General features: G+C 38.0%; 1 protein-coding gene and 1 long non-coding RNA gene across 2 annotated transcripts in view; both read right to left on the bottom strand.

The window, feature by feature from the left end:
* The window catches only part of LOC134214641 (uncharacterized), a 205824-nt gene that overhangs the window by 93897 nt on the left and 90223 nt on the right, over positions 1-21704 (bottom strand). The window lies entirely within an intron of this gene.
* On the bottom strand, positions 20815-21459 carry LOC134214633 (uncharacterized). Its single transcript, XR_009979860.1, has 3 exons — positions 21161-21459; positions 20965-21110; positions 20815-20901 (listed from the first exon to the last, which is right to left on the bottom strand). It is a non-coding gene; the product is annotated as an uncharacterized LOC134214633 (long non-coding RNA).

The raw sequence follows: 21704 nt of genomic DNA, 5'->3' as shown, positions 1-21704 counted from the left end.
TTGCGTAGAAGTTGATCATAAGATCACAAAAAAACATACAGTAAGTAGAATGTTTAATATTACTGGAAATGAAACCCATACGAGTAACGATATTATGAACAGCTGATTGAAAGGACAGAGGACAGTGCAGTGGTGCTCAACCTATTATGAATCGCCCATCAATCAGTTAGACGACAATTTAATACACAACATAAAACAAGTCGGAAAATCAGAAACATTGAGAAGGACTAAAAGGAAGGAAGTGTATTAGAAGGGACATCAAACAAAAAATTGTGAGTAACAGAAAGTAAAGTATGTAACTAATATTAATAATAAAATTGAATTCACAGTTTGATCATCCTGTGCGAGGATCGATTCCAAAAACGGTTTGTTATTCCAAATCCGACCGTCCGAACAAAATCAAAATTTGTTATATCGGATTACTTCGGAATGGCTTCCTCTCCTTCGAAAAATGAGCAATGTTTGTTCTGCTCAATGTCGGAGTCGATGTCAGTGGATGTGGATTGGGTTCAATGTGGGAAATGAAAGCAGTGGGTACATTTCTCATGCGCTGGCGTAGATCAGGAGGTTGTAGAAACTAATTGGCGCTGTCAAAAGTGTGTTTCCGCTAGTGCTCAGCTGCTGAAGGTTCCGGACATGAGAAGTAAGACGCGAGGTGGCAAGAAGACCGGCCAAAAAGATGATAGAGGGTCCGATCAGGGAGTTGGTTCCGACGCAGATCCGATTGAGAAGCAGTTGGAAGAGGAACAACTCGCCAAGGAGAAGGCCTTTGCAAATCAAATGGAGGCGCGGAAAAAGCTACTCGCTAGACAGAAAGCGTGGAAGGAAAAGCAGCTAAGGCAAGAACGGGAGATGCAGGAAATGGAGCTACAGGTTCAACGCGAAATGGAGGAGCGGCACCAAGAGCATGAGCAAAAGATGCTAGATGCCCAACTCGCCGCGGAAAAGGAGTTCGTCAAAAAGCGGGAGGTAATCAGGAACCAATTCGAGGAGAGCGTCAGGCGGGTCAACGCTTTAAAAGATCAAGATTGTGCTGTTGGCGGGACGAAGGAAGAACAGCCTAAGCGGAAAGTGGAGAAGTGGTTGGACGGTCACATCAAGAGGGCGGCGGAGCAGCACTCGGCCATGGACTTTCGGGAAGTGTATCCGAAAGATACAGACCCGCCAAGCGCGAGAGCAGGTGTTTTCTAAAGTTTTCTTCAAGATACTTCTTCATGAGTTCCTAAAAATCCCAAGGAATTTCAAAAGAATACCCGAAGCATTTTCCGAAGGTTTTTATAGTAAAGCCATAAGTACGCTAGTGGTGCTGTAACCATTAAAATTACTTACTTGATGGGCTACAGCCCTTCGATGAACCTACGCCGAATGGAGTATCCTTCTCCACTGGACTCGATCCTGGGCCAATCGCTTCCAGTCGCCCTGAACTTTGAGCGCCCTCAGGTCCTCTTCAACTGCAAAAAGCCATCGTGTACGCGGCCTTCCACGAAGCCTGCGGCCTCTTCCGGGTTCTCTACTAAATATTATCTTTGCTTGACGTTCTTTCGGCATACGAACAACGTGACCAGCCCACCGTATTCTGCTGTGTTGTATAAGCTTAATAATATCCAGCCCTTTATACACCTGGTACAATTCGTGATTCATGCGACGCCGCCAGATACCGTTCTCCTGTTTACCGCCGAGTATTGTCCTTACCCTTACGCTCAAACACTCCGAGAGTTCTACGATCAGCCTCCTTTAACGTCCATGTCTCATGGCCGTATAAATCCACCGGAAGAATCAGAGTAGTATACAGCGCGAGTTTTGTTTTCGTTTGCAGACTACGGGACTTCAGCTGGTTACGAAGTCCGTAATAAGCCCTATTTGCAGCTGCAATACGCCTTTTCACCTCGCGGGTAACATAAATATCGCACGTCACTAATGTTCCAAGATACACAAATTCTTCTACCACTTCAAATTTTTCACCATCCAGCACTATTTCGCTACCACCACCATTAATGAACCCACGTTGATTGCCAGCGACCATGTACTTCGTTTTGCTGGTACTGATCGTGAGTCCAATCCTCGCTGTCTCTCTCTTAAAAGGCGCAAAAGCCTCTTCCACGGCACGGCGATCAATTCCGATAATATCGATATCGTCCGCAAATCCCAGGAGCATTAAAATTATTCTGTCAAAATATACTTCAATGAGCTTAACAACCTACTCAGAATACGATTAGATTATTTATCGTAATAAATATCATGTTAAAGTGGAGAAAGAGAATTGACTGTATGGGGATGGCATCAGGTTGTTGTTTATCATGATATTTATGATCATAAATGGCGTTATCTGAATAGGCTATAAATTGACCGCTTGACCCTTATAGGGTCTGTCTCATTTGGAGAATTAAACTTAAAAGTGACAGTTCGAAAATTAGAAAATCACCCGGCCATTAGAATGGCTGGTGCTACCCAGCAATTCCAATAAGACATCGATGCAAAATGATTCGATATCTGTCAAAAGTAATCTTGCTCTGCGAGCAGGGTTATTTGATAATTATTGAAATGTCACTTTTGAGTTTAATTTCAGTTTAATTCTCCAAATGAGACAGACCCATAGTATCGGTACATTGGCTGCTAGGTCTAAAAAAACTAGATGTTGGTCACAAACTAGAACAAACTAGGGTAACTGTCCTATTTTGGACCCCTAGAGGAAGTGCATCCTAATATATGCTGATATCCATTGAAATACAGGTTCGATATGGGCGGAAATGACACCATTTCAAAGATGAAAGTCTTATTTATGAAATAGAAATTCGAAATGAGCTACAGTTATTGATAAATCAGTGAAATTTGCCATTTTCCGAAATGATAATATTCTTCGTTTTGGACAGTGCAACATATTTTGGACCCCCAAATGTACGCATTTTGGACACCCCCAATTTTGTCTCTTCAAAGTCAAATTTCTAATTTACCCTGGGTCAATTGAGTCGAAGCCAAGCCGAAATAGAACCGGGTTCAGAACCAGAGCCTGAAGACGATGATCTGCCTAACGACGATGCTTCGATTGAAGAAAATGCAGCGGACTATGATCCAGATAGGATTGTCGAGTATTTGGATGAAAGCTATTCGGAAGAGAATGTTTAGCTATAACACTGGTGTTGGAAACTTTATATACAGTGAACGTTCGCTAATTGGGGCGCTTTTTAGTTGGGGGTTCGCTAATTGGGGCCAAACCCAATTAAAAAGTAGCTAAACGTCAGAATGTGATGTCAAAAATGCGTTGACGTTTAGTTTCCGTGTTTGGCGGGATCGATATTTTCAGGCGCGTAAAATTTTCCTTTGTTCAATGCAAAAAGTAAATAACATTGACGCTTGTCAAAACGCCCCAATCAGCGAACGGCATTCGCTAGTTGGGGTGAGGTCGTGCCCCAATTAGCGAACGATCACTGTATTTCTATATTAGGGTGGCTCAAATTAGTATGGGAAAAACTTTTTTCAATTTTTTTGATGGGCCGCCCTCTTATTCGGCTCTATTTGATACCCTGATGCTCTGGACAAAATTTCAGCCAAATCGGTCAACGTTTGGGCGGTGCTAAACTCGTTGGAAGTTTATATGGAAAAATGTATGCAGAAACATCCAAAAACAGTGATTTGCAGTTGGACGGCAAAATTTACGATCAAGAAGCATGATACTCATTCAGATCTTGAAGAATTTAATACAGAATGTTATGCAGAAAACCGCGAGAAGATTAGAGTTTGCCCGGCTAAGTTATTAGCATGACCCACCGGCAGTTCTACCGCTGGTGACTGCATGCTGTCGCTGTGTAGGTAAACACGGCGAACGATTGAACGAAACAAATAATGTGCAAGCAAAAAGCACGTCAGTACGCGCTGCTGTCACAAATTGTAATGACTCGCACACTGCAGGCACTGCTTCTTTTATACACAAAGAAAATCCTCCGGTAGACCCGAAGGCCCATAACATACCGCATTCTGATGTCCGTGTTAGGAATGCACGGGATTGATTACACATGAATTTTTTACTGGCTTTGACAATAATTGACATTTTCAATAGCTTATTGTTAAAAATCTTAAGTTTCAATGAAATAGGCAAAATGGTGGAGAGTGTCCGAGTCGATTGATATGTATATAAATCTTAAAAATCCATCGAAAGATAAAGCCGCTAGTAACTTTCAAAATCTTCCCTTCCAGCGTAACGCTCTCGATTTCCAAAAATCTAAATGACACCCAGTATAGTAAAGAAAGACGTAAGTCCTACGTCAAAAATTGAAAAAGTGTTTTTTGAGCCACTCTATTCTATATAGACAGGGAATCAATTTTTCTGAAATGCGCTTGCGAAACAAGCGACAAAAGTGAACCAACGACAAAGCTTTGTTTTTGTCGGAGATAATAATGACAAAGATCCGAAAAATTTTGTCAGCAACAAAAAAGAAGACAATCTTGTTGTTAACTTTTCATCCCGTTATTTTGCATTATTTCTAGAGCAAATTTCGGTTTTATGCTATCATATAGTTTCTGCTTTTATGGAAATATTCGAGAATTGAACAATGATTACAAAATTAGCATCGTATTCTCGGAAATATCAGAGCATGCAAGGCAAATGATTCTTGTCATATTGTGTTCGGGTTCTGATAAAGGTTTGTCGCTAGATGCGTTTGTCAGGAACAAACTCTGTTGACGACAAAGGGTATATTGTTAGGCGGTGCTCGAATATTGATTCCCTGTAATATAGATATAAGTAGAGAAAAATCTGATTAAATTATCTGTTGGAAAACTAATCTTCGTTTCCCTTCATATTCCATAGATGCTCGACAAGGTCGTTCTGGAGTTGATAATGAAGCTGCTTGTTGTGAACTTTCTTGTATCGATTGAGGAACGTTGTAAAGTTATCTGCTTCTGAATCCATTGGTAACATTTCTGCTGTCACTGCTGTTCTGATGTCACATGTCGAATTATTATATGATTCATCTTCGATAATCATATTGTGAAGTATTATACAAGCACGCATAATGGATTTCAAATCATTCTTATTCCATAGCCGAGCCGGATTTTTTAGTATAGCGAATCGTCCCATTAACGCTCCAAACGCCCCTCCGACATCCTTTCTGGCCGATTCTTGCTTATCTGCAAAATACTGTGAATGAAAAATACTCTTAGATCTAGTTATTAAGTAAAAGCAGCGGTGTAAAATAGAACTACAAAAAGTAGTGCGACGACGTATAGCATTTGTTTTACCTTTCTCATATACACTAAGGGAATATATTCATTCCAAAATCATTTTTTTTTATAAAAGGCCCGGATACCCATAGTATACCAATCGACTCAGCTCTATGAATTGAGGTGATGTGTGTGTGTATGTGTGTGTGTGCACCCACCCAACAAAATGAAGCAAAAGTGTCACTCATTTTTTGGACACTTATCCTTAAGGTTGGTATCGTGTTCAACAGAAATTTCTTTTTCTATCTCAATCACATGTCAAATTCCGTTCACTGAATCGGAAAAGTACAGAATCGAAACAAAATTCTTACAGCAGTATCCACATGAAATGAACAAAAAACAAAATTGGCATTTGTAAGGTTCCCACGCAAAGTAATGGGAGCTGTCACTTTACTTTCGGAAAAATATTCTGCTCGATTATTCCGTAAGTAAAAGTGACAATTTGCTCCATGCAGATCAGTTGTCAAAATTCCTCTTGGTAATATTGAACAAAATTCCGTAACCTCTCTACTTTTTAAGTCGATACTGGCCTTTAATCGATTTGTTTGCAACAAGTTTCATTCGACGCAAAATATTTCCCCAATGTTTCCTATCGAAAATTGTCTAGATCGGACTTTTAAAAAATATTATTTTTTATAATGCACGAGAAATGCACCATTACCGCTAGGTGGATTAATCAGTTTTTTTTCTAAAACCAAAACTAAAGCCCCAAACGCAATTCGACGGAACAGCGACTGAAACGGAAAATTTGACATACAATATATAGAGATGAAAGACGTTTAGCGCTCGCACACTAATGTGCAATTCGTCCTGTGTAAAAACATGTTTGTTTTCAAAAAAGTCAAAAAATATGGAAATATACTCATTTTTACCCAATCTTTGCTGAGTTGCACCATCTAGGAGTGTTTGTTTTCCTTTTATCGCCACTCACACACAGGGCTGCCATATATACAGATTTATCTGTATTTTACAGATTTTTTAACGTCAATACAGACTTGGTACAGATTACAGATATTATACAGATTTTTCAAAACATTACGGATTTGTACAGATTTTTTGTTATTTTCAATGTTACCGTCCCTATAAAAATCACATACGGTTTGCTATCACTATAACTATCACTCTTGTCTTTGATGGTTCACCACATGTATTTGACTGACGGCGAATTGCCACGATTGCTTTGATTAATATTTTGGTGGCTCTCCGTATCATATAAAGTCTACTGTGATGCTTTCAAATCTATTAGTTTGGTCGGGGTTTTACCAAACCGCACCAAGCAACTTTTTGACTGGCTTGTGATCCATTCCGTCACCATACCAGCGCATGCATATCGAATTGACTGCTTAGTATCCATCAGTATTTTTTTTTTTTGATAAATAATCATGGAATTATTAAACAAAATAAGATGATTCACAGGAACACTGGAAAATGTTATTGCCATTGTGATATGTTTTTCTTTCCTTATTTTACGCAATTGGTATACCAATCTATAGAAGTTAATAGAAAAGATTAAAACATATATATGGACTAAAACTAATGTATTCCTACCTGTCTTATGAGCATCAGTTGACTGGCAAAATATAGCAATAGTTGCGTAATCGGGTTTAGTAATTGGTATTTGGGCATTGACAAAAAATCATTGTTTCCGAATTATAACATTTAACATTTAATTTCGGTGGAATATTGAAGAAGCTAGAAAAAATATCCGAAAAACATCACTTAGAATGATGGTAAAAGTTCTTCTGAGGTTGAATAATAATTGAGATGTGGAATTTACATGACGACATGAATTTCAGAAAAGATTGAGCTTTTAATATGAATTATAACAACCAAGAAACTTTAAGTGATGTGATGCTTCTACATGATTGCAAGGAGCCCCCTTAAAAGATTCCAACGGATTTCTGGGATTTGTAATTTTGTTTATCTGGTTTAAAAGAAATTCAATAAAAATGTTAGCTATGTACTTTTCATTACAATAATCAGAATCGATATTTTGCATAATTTATAAAAATTTAAAAAAAATTTCCCCAATACAGACAATACAGATTTTTTAAGATTGCCAATACAGATTTACGAAAAAACCATCTGGCAGCCCTGCACACATTCAATGGGTTAACTGTCAATCCTGCCGTTTTTGTCGCCGTTCCGCTGTATTTCGTGGGGTCTTTTAAATAAGTGGTGACTACATACCGTACATCAATCAGATTTTAATTACATTTTGTCGTTTGTTGTTTGTAGAATTTATTATAAGCATTTTGAAATGATCTCCCTATGCTGTGCTGTAGGATCTGTCAAAGTTAACACCGTCGTGTGTCTTCTTCTTATTTTTACTTGGATTCGTCTATAAGACGATCCCCACCAGTGCGTAAATAAAGCCAAAATAGCAACCTCTATCATGACGCGAACTCGCACCGGTCGTTGGTAAACGGGTTTGGGAAATGTAAACGCAACCTTCGGTGAATAGCGAGTTGGCAAATTTGGCGACCCGCTCCAACCGTTGCCAAACCATCACACGGAAATATAGAGTAAGACGATCCCCACCAGTGCGTAAATAAAGCCAAAATAGCAACCTCTATCATGACGCGAACTCGCACCGGTCGTTGGTAAACGGGTTTGGGAAATGTAAACGCAACCTTCGGTGAATAGCGAGTTGGCAAATTTGGCGACCCGCTCCAACCGTTGCCAAACCATCACACGGAAATATAGAGTAACGCATAAATACAAAATGTGCCGGCTTCTGATTTTTTTTTTTCGGTTGTTCATCATCAAAACCATTGTGATGGACGTCAGTTTAGTTTGGATTTCAACTGATTGGCGGCGCTAGTGCATATGAAATAACCTGATAGGTTAGATATCTCGAAATCTGGAATTTTTAGAATATTGGCGTCTTCTACAAAGTTGTTCGGGTGGTCAAAACCATCATGACGAAAACAAGTTTAATTTGAAATACAACCGCTTGGCGGCGCTAGGGAATTGGAAATATTATGCATCCCAAGATAAACACTCAGATCGTGATCATCTCAATCAGCCTCCGTTGAATTGCGCCGGAGCGCGCCCATTTACTTTACACACGGCGGCTATTCAGCTATGGCAACCCCATTCGGCGGCTTATTAAATTTAACAGCTCAGACTCGCACCCTGTGTAAAAGCTTATGGGCGCGCTGCTGCGCAATCTTTGCTTGCGCGTTACCACCGCGAAGAACTGAGCGTTTGAGAAGAGCGCGACAATAACCTAAAAGGTTAGATATTTCGATAGTTGAAATTTCAAGAATATTGCCGTTTTTTACATAGTTGTTCGGATGATTAAAACCATCATGACGAAAGCAAGTTTAGTTAATAATTCAACCGCTTGGCGGCGCTAGTGTATTGGAAATAACCTGATGGGTGAGGTATCTCAAAATATGGAATTTTTAGAATATTGCCGCCTTCTACAAAGTTGTTCGGGTGGTCAAAACCATCATGACCACCGCAGGTTTAGATTAAAATATAACCGCTTGGTGGAGCTAGTGTATAAGAAATAACCTGCTAGGTTAAATATTTCGAAAACTGATTTTTTTAGAAAATTGCCGTATTCTTCAAACCGTCATGATGCAAGCAAGTTTAGTTTTAAACACAATCGCTTAGAGGCGCTAGTGTATAAGAAATAAATTAATAGGTTAATTATCTCAAAATCTGGAAATTTCAGAATATTGCCGTATTCTACAAAGTTACTTGTCATAAGACGAGTTCGTACAATTCCATTTAATTCCACCACTTGGTTGTACCTTTGACAGATACTCAATTCGACCTCTACAGTAAGGCCACCTTCAGTGTCTCGTACTTGACTCGATTCGACTCAACTCGAGCGCCAACGAGATTTTCGGTTTCAAACTAAACTTCTGGTTTTGACTCCTCTTCTAAATCTTACATAATAAATAACCAACCTAACAAATAATTCGGATAACTTTGTAGAAGATGGGCACTTTCTAACTCTAACGGATTTGGAAATATTTAACCTAATAGCCTATTCAGATTGGGCTATTTGTGACTTTGTTAAGTGAGAGGGTATCTAATTATTACGAGGTGTTCAGACTGCGGCAAGATAATATATCCTGACGTTTCCATGTTTCCTCATTTGCACGCTAATACAGGGTTGAATTCAAGGAGAGTTTTAAAATTTAATTTGCGAAATCAAGCATTTGTGTGGCGACAATCGAACATTTTTTTCTGAACAAAGTTTCTACGAAAAAAAAAATATTTAAAAAAATATGAAAAGGGATTTTCGAAGAATATTTGAAGCTCTCATTAAGGATAATGAGCGAAGCTACATTCATTAGTTGGGTGCGCCGTTCTTCGGGGAATCAGACTATTCCTCAATTTATTTTTAAGTTTAAAAAGTATTTTGATTCTGTACTATGATCGAACGGAGATTTGATAGAAAAATTTAGATACTTTTGGGAATTCTCACAAATAAATAAAAAAAAGGACGATTGGACCAATTTTCAAGAAATATTATCGAACTAAAATGTATTTCCACCAGTATCTCCATGTATGAAGGGCAACTCAAGAATTTAATTTTTTTTCAAAAATGGAAACTGAACCATTGCGTTCTACTCGACAATCAATGATACAGCTTCTAACAAAATCGAATCGTGTGAATGTAATATAATTTAAAGTGGATTTTGGATGAATTAATGCATTACCAATCCATGTTTTATTTAAGGTTATTCTACTTTATATATACATCCCATTCAAATCGTACAGTTGTCCCACGTGAAACCCGTGTTGAAATCCAAAGTATATTAAGCCATTCAAGGAGCAGAATTGAAACAATTTATGAAATCATGTTTATTCATCAAATATATTCGTTTTACAACCATTCCTACGTTTTAAATTGTCTTCCGCATTGGCCCTTGAACTTTGAAAATTTATTCGATTTGTTCTATTAAATCTAGGTTTAAGTTAAATACTTCATGTTAATTCTAGAGAGCATCTGTTTTTAAACAATTCATGTTGAATAAGTGAAGAATAAATAATTATCATCATTATTTTTCATCATATAAAATGCTTTCCACAAAACCATCACAATCCGAGTTATTCTTCAGCGCTCAGAAGATTTCCATCTAACATGCATTCGACCCTGCTGCGACAGAAAGAGCATGACTGTCAACTACGAAACGAAATGAAAACAGAGAGAATTTTCTCTCTGGCAAAGAGAGCGTGACGCTTGTCAGTTTTGTTTTGTTGAATTTCTCTCTGCATCCCAGTTAGAACGAAAGCTCTCTCGTAATAATTGTTCGTAATAAATTCTCTATGACTCTTTTTAGCGGGCATCTTTTGACAGCGCAAAATGTATGGAATATTACGTAAATAATGACATCATAAAGCGTATTTACCCTGAAACGCCAATTATTATGTCATTAATGGCTTAATCTGAATAGGCTATAAAAGTCTTATATAGATCTCGAGATATCCACCTCACTAAATTATTGCATATATGTTAGCTAGCGCCACATAGCAGATGTGTGTCTGATGATCACAAAATGCATTACGCACATACTTATATTACAAAAGTTGGAGCGCGTTCTGAAAGATTTGAAAACAAATAATATTTTTTTTCCTGATTTTATTTATTTCCGTGTTTGCCTCAATAGCAACCGGATATTCACCACCGGTGCGAAGCATGATTGCACTTCAACAACCTTGATAGAAACAACCGGTGCGATAACAAGTGCATAAATAAAATATGAACGCATTTCGTTCCTATACTAGACACTCATTTGGATACACATCGGTGGGCATCGTCTAAGTAAATTGAAGATCGAAATAATAACAACCGGTGCGTACATCAGGGCATCTCTGGTAATGTTATGCTACGTTTAGACAAGGCAAGTGAATTGAGCAAGTCGCTTGAATCGAACGCGAACTGAACGTGTAAACACCTTAATTCAATTCACTTGAACGAAAAGAAAGTTGAACATGTTCAACTTTTGGCAAGTCAATTGAATTCAACTGAGTTGTTCAATTCACTTGCCCTGTCAAAACGTAGCATTACAGTTATAGTTATATTTATTTCCCGAGTTTTACATTTTATAACTGTCAAAGATATAAAACATGAAATGCATCTTCAGTAGCAGTTATAAGCTGCACATGTTTTATATTGGAAAACGAAAAAATGATCGTTCGGGGCCAATTCAAATGTCAAACTATTATGATGTCGATGAAACAGTATTTTTTGTAGCTGAGGACGTCATCTTCTATTGTTTTGAACGAAATAAAACTCTAGTAAATTTTGTTGCAAATTCGTGCAAAAATACAACTGTGCAGTATTCCAGTTATAAATTTCCCGACGAAACTGTTCGAATTTTTAAAACTGTAACGTCTGTTGAAGATGGCATTTTTACAGTTTCAATTTCATTTCCTAACTCCCATACAATTTATAACTCTACTAAAGATGCCCTGAGGGCATTGTAAGCCAAATTAGTAACCCTCAAAGTTGCGATAATAGCAATGCAAATGATTATTGCGAGAAGATAGAAAAATTCGAACGAGGGTCCGACGGTCGACCGTCGGAAAGTGGTTCCGCAAACGTCAAATCACTTGATGCACGGAAAATAATGTTGGTTGATTTTTTCGGTGTGAATGTTGATTATTGAAATCATAGAAAATATGTAACTTTAAACGAGTGTTATATGCCGCTATATATTTTAAATAAGTTTTATGGCACTTTCAAGGTATTTCGGAACGTATTTATGCGCTTTTGATACATTTTAGACGTCTCGAATATTCTTGATTTAAAGGAATATCAACACTTTTCGCACAGTGCATATCATTTGAAGTTTCCGACACTCAGTCTTCTTCTTCTTCTTTGCTCCGCAAAATTAGAAGTTTTCTCTGTTCTCGCAATATTCACTGGTGCGCTTGCTCTAAGGTAGCGCAGATCAGATCAGAAATCGGCAAAAAGCAACACTGTGCACCGTAGTAAATGTAACTAGATAAGTACCTAGATAAATTATTTTACCTACACATAGTATAAATAGTGCAAGCTGCGATCATTTTCTTCAAGTCGATTCAAGTACGAGACACTGTAGACGACCTAACTGTTGAGGTCGAAATATGTATCTGTCTAGGTACAATTAAGTGGTGGAATTGAATGAGATTGTACAAACTCGTCTTATGACAAGTGAAGAAAATTATTTCAAGACTACACAGAAATAAAATCCGTGGTAATAACTACTATTTTGTAGACTACGCTCTGTTTTTAAAACTACTATGAACATTCAGTAAATCTTACCATGGTTTCAGAGAAATTTACAACTGTTTCAGTGTATGTGACAACATTCCGCATGGGCCACAGTTGATTTTTACTGCGCGCATGGTCAAATTAAACGGGTTTGTTATCTGCTGAAAATCGTCGGTGCATATTCTTAAAATAACCCTCGGAATGGTAGTTTCGACTGCAATTTTTTTTTTTGCGTGTATCTTTAAGGCTCGATGCCCACGTAGCGTCATTTCAACGCAGAGTGCACGTGGCGTCAAAAAGACGCAGGTGTGCACCGGGAAAAAGCGGGAACGCAGCGTCACCACGCTGATGCACACCAGCGTTATTTTAACGCTGCGTGCACGTGGCGTTGAAAAACCGCTACGTGGGCATCGGCCATAACTAGTTTTTTTGTGGACGCAGTAGCGCCCATGGCAAGTGTTTTTTTTTTCAATATAACTACCCGAATAAAAAATACAGCAGAATAACAATACAATTTATTGTAACACTACTATTAATAACATTAAATTGGCAATAGATTATATTGTAGATGAAATCATAGAAATACATTAGAATGCATTGTTATGAACCATTTACTCAAATGTAAATGAAGTTTTCGCAATAGAATGTACGGGTTGTTAAGTATCGTAACTATACAAAATCTGAATTTTTTTCATACATTTTTTTCGTCACACAATAGAGTGTATGGTTAATATCTTGTTGAAATATCTGAACAAAACTGTTCAAAATATAATGGATTGTATTGTATTTGTATAGTAAAACAATACGATTTTGATTTCTCAGTTGTGACAGCTTTACTGTTTAACAATGCAATTTAAAGGGAAAAAATGCATATTTGGCGCTATGGAGCACATATTGTTATATAGTTTATATGCAATCTAAAGAAACTTTTCAAAAGTTATCAATGTATGAATCTAATGTACGAAAACGTTTTAAAAAACAATTGCAAGTATTGTTATATTAGAGAAATATGTATTGTATGATGTATTGTATCCTCAGCGTTGATACAATCTGTGCAACCATCAAGAAACAATGTATCCTATTGTATGGCAATTTAATTGTTTACACTGTTGAACCAATAGTACGTTTTTATCCGGGTACAGTGATCGTTCGCTAATTGGGGCACGACCTCACCCCAACTAGCGAATGCCGTTCGCTAATTGGGGCGTTTTGACAAGCGTCAATGTTGTTTACTTTTTGCATTGAACAAAGGAAAATTATACGCGCCAGAAAATATTAATCCCGCCAAACACGGAAACCAAAAGTCAACGCGTTTTTGACATCACATTTTGACGTTTGGCTGCTTTTTAATTGGGTTTCGCCCCAATAAGCGAACCCCCAACTAAAAAGCGCCTTAACTAGAAAAAACCCAATTAGCGAACGTTCACTGTAATATAATAGCATTAAAAAAAATCAAAATTTTCAACGTCTGTTGTCTGTGATTTTTACCATCGTACACTCAAAATAATCTTCACGTCATATTTACCTGAAAATAAATGTTATTCTCATCCACCATACTTTTCACGTAAGATTGACCTGAATGATACGTAACCTCAATTTTTTTTAGCTCTGACGAGTTACGTGAAAAGTCAGGTGAATCTGACTGGGTTTTACCGTACCAATGGCGTGAAAGTTTGAAATAGTTACGTGATCGATTAGGTGAAGCTGACGTGATTTCTACGGACAGATTACGTGAACTTTGAGGAAAAACTACAGGATTTCCGGTAAGTTTTACCTGGGATTCCAGTATGTCTAAAAAGCATTTTAAATAAATTGTACTAGATTTTAAATAATTAAAACATAAATCACTAACTGCCCACTAATTGGGGGAGTCATTTGCGTAATTTCGATGCACTTTATTAAGAGCCTTGCACATAGCATACGTTTGCGTTTGACAATTTTCCCATGAGAAATTTGTCAAACGCAATCGTATCCTATATGCGGAGCTCTTTAATTCAAAGGATGAATCGATCACTACAAAATTTAGTTTTGTATGTGAGCTGTCACATTAAATTGGATGCATAAAAAACGTGAAAACTCCTTTCCCAATTAGAGGGCAATATTGAATATTGGAAATTTCAACGGACATACATTATGTTTTCTATTTATTATACACGTTTTACAAATTGTCATTATAATTATTCTTAACTCTAAACATATATGAATTATCAATACGATGCAGTGATATGGGCTGGCTGTCGAAAACATCAATACCAATTAGCTCGACTAACTTGACCCTATTTATGGCTGGATATGCTAAGAAATGTTCGTTGTATTGCCCTACGCGCCACATTTGTGCTATCAAATACAATGAACCCTCGTGTAACATGATTTCAACAATCTCATACAGATGTATTGCATCATTTTTAAACATAGTAACGAAATTTCCTTTTCGATAATTAGTTCCTTTGTAATTCGCGTAACTTGAAAGCATAACTTCATAATCTATTTGTATACTTAGTGGCTGAACTAGCTCACAGAAATATTCACGTAATCGAATATCACTTGCCTGAAATCCATTATTGGGTTCATTTTCAAGAAATGTGCCATTAATTGCATTGTAAGTGAATTGCAATGACGCTTTGACGCACAATGTGTAGCAAACATTTTTCGTGAAGGCATTATATGTGCATGTTGTTTAAACCCGCGATGCTTGGCCTCATTTCTAAAGCACATCATTTTATACACAGGACCTGAATTTTCAATAACGGTGGGATAGTGAACCAAAAAATGATGTTTGGGTTTCAAGTCATCATTGAACAACTCAATGTATAATTTATGGTGCTTTTCTATGAGATGTCTTAGTCGTGAAAGATCATTCGAGGAAAAGGAAGATTTTAGACATAGTTCAACTAATCGAATCATTATAGTGCAAAACTTCCAAACTAAATCATCGCTGGGAACAAACTTGGCTACGATTAATGAAAAGTAATGTGTAAAATTGAGCATTTCACTTGACGTCATTTTGAGAATTACAGATTTCTGTTTTACGCGACTATTGAAATAATCTGATATATCAAACCGTCTAAGACGAATTAAGTACTGTCCATTTAATTCCACTAGTTAATTTCCGTTATCTTTGCAGATACGTATTTCGACCACAACTGTGTGGTCGTCTTCAGTGTCTTGTACTCGACTCGACTCGAGTCGAGTCGAGTACGAGACACTGAAGACGACCACACAGTTGTGGTCGAAATACGTATCTGCAAAGATAACGAAAATTAACTAGTGGAATTAAATGGAGAGTACACTGGATTTTGTTTTTACACGATTTACATTTTCTCAATTTTCCACTCATCCTAAATGTTTAACGTATATTAATTGTCATGTGATTTTTCTTTGATTTATTCTGGATTTTTTGAAACATGTTGCGAAGAGATTGGTGGCAAATTGAAGTCACACGATCAAAAATACGAGCGAAAAAAAATCGTGTAAAAATAAAATCCTGTGTACTTAATTCGTCTTAGACGGTTGAATACATTCCACTAAAAGAGCGTTATATATTTTTCTGATATATCAGCCATGCGTCTAAGCTCGTCGTTTATGCTTGTTTTGCTAATTTCTCTAAGAGCTTCGTTCAACTGCTTCAAAGTAAAATATTTTTTCGTATAAATACAATGGTTCAAAATGTTTGTGAACCTGTACTTGCATACACCTGAGCTAAAAGGTCATGCATCGGGTCGACACTTATGTTCTTTGTGACATGGAACGACGGTAAAGAATTAAACACTGAATTTCCGACAACTCCTGTTTCGCTTAGTGAATTTGTTTGAACATCATATTCATAGTCTGATTTCCGTCTAAGACAATCAGTATGCTCAATAGTGTCTTTTTTCAAAAGTTCCTTGGGCCTTCTACAAATTCTACAATAAAATGTGGCATTGAACCCACTTGCGAATGATAGCATAGTATGCATGCCCAAATTGTCTCCTGTCAGTAAACTTAAAACGAATCTAACAGTCTTGTTTTCACCATCGATACAGAATTCAACACCGGTTTCTTCTAGATCTCTGAATACGTCAATTAATGGAGAAATTAGCTTATTAATATCCTGATTTTTTATGTCTTGCTTTTTTAACATCCCAGCCACAAATATGTTTTTCAGTTTGGAGGAAAATTCATTTGGCAATGTTAAAAGATTGTAATAAATTCCACAAACGCTATGCCTATTGCTATGCGATCCCTGAGCATCGTTAATCTCAAATTCGTCAGCATATAGTGCAATTGGAACAATTATGTCACTTTCATATTTTGCCTTCACTTGTTCCCAGTTTTTCGCATTAACATAGTTTTTCAAGAGTGTGCTTGATTCCATTTTCTCTGCATTTGTTAATACTAGCTTCAGAGCGTCATTACTTTCAAGAAAACATTTTAGTTGATATCTTATTGGCATGATAACAAGAAAGTTTTTTTTCTCTTCATTTGTGTCACTGTAGTTCATCTGTTCTGAGCTAACTCTATCGTTATTTTCTATAGTAACTATCTGAGGCATTTCAAGTTTGTTATTTTTCTTTAAATATTCAAATAATTTATAATCAGTATCAATAGGATCAAACATATTTTTATCTTATCTAAGTATTTTTAAAATTAAACTCATCTTGTGGGTTTTGGTGAACAACATTCAGAGCTTCCAAATCGTGAGCTATACCATGTAACAGTTGAGTTACGTCTTGTTGAATACTATGTACATCTTTACGATTCACGTTACTTTTCATATGTAGCCCAAGTGTGAATTGTACAGCAGATGACAACATGGTATCATTTTGAGTTATTAGTAGATTGCTACATTCAGCCTGATGGTTTTCCTCGTCCATTATAACTTTTTTTTGTGTGGTGATACATCGACGAGTACGACCGGATCAACATCTCTTTTTCTATCTCTGACTGGCGGAGTTGGTGATACTGACGGTAGATTTAACTGATTCTTTGCTCCATGTCCTTTGATATGTTTTTGAATGAATGGTAGTTTGTAAATATCTGTCGGCAGGACAGCACAGTGCAATGGTATCGATACATTACAGGCACTTGGTGGTAGTCTTTCAAATGCTGGAAATATACTTCTGCCTCTTGGAATCTAGAAGTACATGATGTAATCATACAACCAATCATTATTGCTGTTCGGTGTCAGAAGTTGATCGCAGGTAAGTTTTTAGTTTGTTGATGCTTGCATATGATTCTCGTTCGGCAATGCCATAGATTTCGCTGCTGATAAAGTGCCAAACCAATTTTGAAATTTTAGAGAAAGGTAGGCCAAACACAGCGGATGCTTTTATTATAACATCGATTGCACGAGCCGCTGTTAGTAATTCGTAGTGGAAATCCTCGAAGTACACAAAAAACGTCCTCTAATGTCGTTCACATCTTTTCCCAGAACTACCAATTTGGGGACCAGAGGCAACTTCCGATTAGTGCAACTTAGATAGGTATCTTGTATCTTGTCAGAAGCATCAATCTCCGATTCAGCAAATATGAGCGTGTCTTCTTGTGAAACACAGATTGTGGGCTTGAAATGTGTTCCGGCCGTAATAGGTGGCAACACAGTACTGAGCCCCAAGAGTAAAGCACAAAGCTTTGTATCTGAAAAAGAACGAGCATAACAAATTATATATACAATCAACAATATATGAGAAACATTATTTACCTTCGGGTGTGTCGTTGTTGGTAAGCAATTTGAGAATTTGCTCCTTAGATGGATCAAGAGCTTTCCTCGCAATGAACGCTGTGACACCTGGTTGCAACGCTTCAAGTTTCAGGATTTCATTCGATCCTCCACCGAATAGATGCTTGTAGTCAGTATCGATCTGTATTTAAATACAAGTAAATAAAAATATATGAGTACACAATGAACGTAGTGATATGAGAATTCAACTCACCAACTGATAACCGTATTGATTTTTGTAGTGAGGAAAAACCGTAAAAATCCTACTCGCGGTTGAGTTTGCTTGTAAGTAGGGCCACAGAGAAACAGACGTCTCACTTAGAACAAAATGCAATCAAAATCATCGTCACGGAAGCATTATCGCCCAGTGCTAAATGCAGTGTGTGTGGTCAAACGGCAACCAGATGGCGGTAGTGTGCAAACGTCAACCACAAGCAAATCCGATGGAAGCGCCATCGGTGGCCGATTGACCACCTACAAAAATTTGAATCCACCGTTAAAAAGGTGAACGATGGAACATGTGTTGAGTGAGACGTCTGTTTCTCTGTGGTAGGGCTTTCGTTTCGGTATGCTTAAAGGCCACTTATCGATTACGGTTGTCCAGGGTTGTTGATTGAGTATGAGCCATTCATAAGCTTGGATGCTTGCTTCATCTAGATGACTTACTTTTTCACATGACTGTGTACTTCGCTTGAGGCATTTGGCGTGTTGTACTTCTAGTTCCTCCGTCTTACGTTTTTTCTTTTTTAAATTGCTGACCTTGTTTGCAATTTTTCCACCATGATTTTTTCTATCACCTCCTCTGGCAATATAGTAGTTCTCCTTTAATAAAAGATAAAAAAAGATATGGAATATTTTAAATATGAAATGTCAAAATTTGATAGCTACTGGAAGCGCTAGAAATTATAATTTTTTTTAGTTTAAAATATTTACCGGCCGCTCAGATTTAAACAAAGTGCAAATCGCAAGACTGTAGGTTTTCAAATCTTCGGCGCTTAGTCTGTCTCGGTGGGTCAGGTGATATTTGGCAACTATTCCTGCAAGTTGCAGTTGCTTTGCTTCGGATAGCTCACCATTCTGGGCTTTTGCATTGATGTCCTTACCTTCTTCAGACCGATTAAGTATTTCTAGAAGAACTGTACAGTTGAACGAGTTAGAACCACTGCGATCCGAAAATGCTTCTGCCGAAATCCTATTTGTGCTACAAGCAGCTACCTGTGGAGAACACTCTGGAACCACAAGATCACAATTGCTGACATTAGTGATAAAGTCACCATGGACATCACTTTCAGCGCAGGACGAAGTATTCAATGAACCTTGCTCCACAGCATATACAACAATTTGTTTAGAGGTTCCTGGTTGTGAAGTAATTGTTTCTTTCTCCGGGATTTCTGATATTGCTGACACAAGCTGAGGTACTGAATGACGAATTGCCGACGAGTCGAGTTGGCCAGCTACTTGACAAGTGGCTCTCGGCGGTTGGAAAGGGTTTCCTGCTCGGGAGCTTTTTGCGATGCTTCTGTTAATTCAGTGAGAAAACAGTTCGGACTTGAAATCTCGATCGGTTCGCGATTTCCAGAGAGTGCTTGCGACAAGTGCTGTGACTGTCCTGTGTATAATTGAGGGCGAATCGTGGGTTGGCAAGCAACTTGACAAGTGGCTTTCAGTGGTTGGCAAGTTCTTTCCTGCTCAAAAGCTTTCGGTGATGTTGCTGTTAACCTAGGGACAAAATTGGTTGGACTTGAATTTTTGACTTTTGCGCGATTTCCAGAAAGTACTAGCGACAAGGGCTGTGCCTGTCCTTCTGTGGATATTTGAGGGCGAATTACAGACGAGATGAGTTGGCAAGCGACTTTATCATTGTTTTTGGGTGGTGGGCGAGTGATTTCCTGCTCGGAAGCTTCTGGCGATGTTACAGTTAATCCAGCGACAAAATAGTTCGTGCTTGGAATCTCGAACGGTGCGCGATTCCCAGAGAGCGCTTGCTCTATGTGCTGTACCTGTGACTGTCCTACTGCGGATACTTGAGGGTGAATCGCCGACGGGGCGAGTTGGTAAGAAACTTGACAAGTGGCTTTCGGTGGTTGGCAAGGAGTTTTCTTATCGGGAGCTTCTGTTGATGGGAGCTTCTGTTGAATATGCTGTTGCTGTCGCAATGTTGCTGTTAATCCAGGGACAACATAGTTTGGATTTGGAATCTCGAACGGTGCGCGATTCTCAGAGAGCGCTTGTGCTATGTGCTGTGCCTGTGACTGTCCTACTGCAGATACTTGAGGACGAACCGCTGACGGGACGAGTTGGCAAGTCGAGTCGGGAGCTTCTGGCGATGGTTCTGTTAATCCAATGACAAAATAGTTCGAACTTAGATTCTCGATCGGTGCACGATTTTCAGATAGTATTAACGACAAGGGCTGCGATTGTCCTCCTACGGAAATCTGATTGATTGCTGGTGGGCTAAGTCGAGAAGTAGCTTGACCAGATGATGGCGAAATAATTCCTTCTTCCTCGGCTGCAGGTAATGTCGATTTCACAAAACAGTTCCCACTTGAAATGTCCAGTGGCACTAAAGCTGTATCGGACGCTGCGGCCTGAAAATCTGTTTTTCTGTGAGTATGTCAGTGCGAATTACCGACGCTGTGGATTGACAAGGCGCTCGGCAAGAAACTTCTGCTGGTGGGTCAATGATTTCCTTCGAGGTTGCAGGTGGTTCCGCTGCAAAATCTTTGTATATGCACCAACTCACTAAGCGCTGTATAGCTGGCTTCTGTGGGAACAAAAAACACACTTGAACGTAAACATAAAACGATAATTTTTCAAATATTCTTACATTTCGAACTCTCCAGGACTGCAAGAGCTCGTAGTAGTATGATGAATCGAAATCAGTGTCGTCCAGATCCAAAAGTCGCAAATAATCTCTTAACTGTTCTTCAGAAATAGTTATAAGGCTTAGTATACCTATTCCAGAATCTAAAACTGAAATAAGTAATATTATAATTGATTTGCTTAATATAAACATGAATTACCGTCCAATTTTTGCAGTAAATTGCGTGGAAATTGCAAATCCGTCAGAAGGTTATTTATTAAATCCGCACTCGACGCCATTTTGATTTTTTTTCTTACGTGAATATCACGTAACGCAAGCTGTAACACTAACACAAACTCATTCAAATTGTGTACATACACACACAGTTATATTCACCTATTTTTTTTAGTAATTGTGACGTGAATTTCAGGTGAATGTTACTAACGTCAAGTAACAATCGACATTTCTTCCAAAAATATCAGTTACGTGATTTTTCAGGTGGATATGACATGAGGATTATTTAGAGTGTACCATCCATTAGTACCATCGAACTGTCAAATTTTAACTAAAAGTTAAACGAATCGCTGGAATGGTTCACTGCCTAAGAATATTCACCGACGATTTTTAGCAGATAACAAACACGTTTGAACTACAGTGACTATAATAACAGTGCCGTCAAGTGTCAGAATTGGAACAGAATCATCTGTCAGTTCCATACAAATGCGCGTTCCAAACGAGCAGGAGACCTGTCAAACGAAGAACAT

Source organism: Armigeres subalbatus, chromosome 2, assembly GCF_024139115.2.
Source record: "Armigeres subalbatus isolate Guangzhou_Male chromosome 2, GZ_Asu_2, whole genome shotgun sequence".
Taxonomy (NCBI): Eukaryota; Metazoa; Arthropoda; class Insecta; order Diptera; family Culicidae; genus Armigeres; species Armigeres subalbatus.
This window is presented reverse-complemented; position numbering and strand designations above follow the sequence as displayed.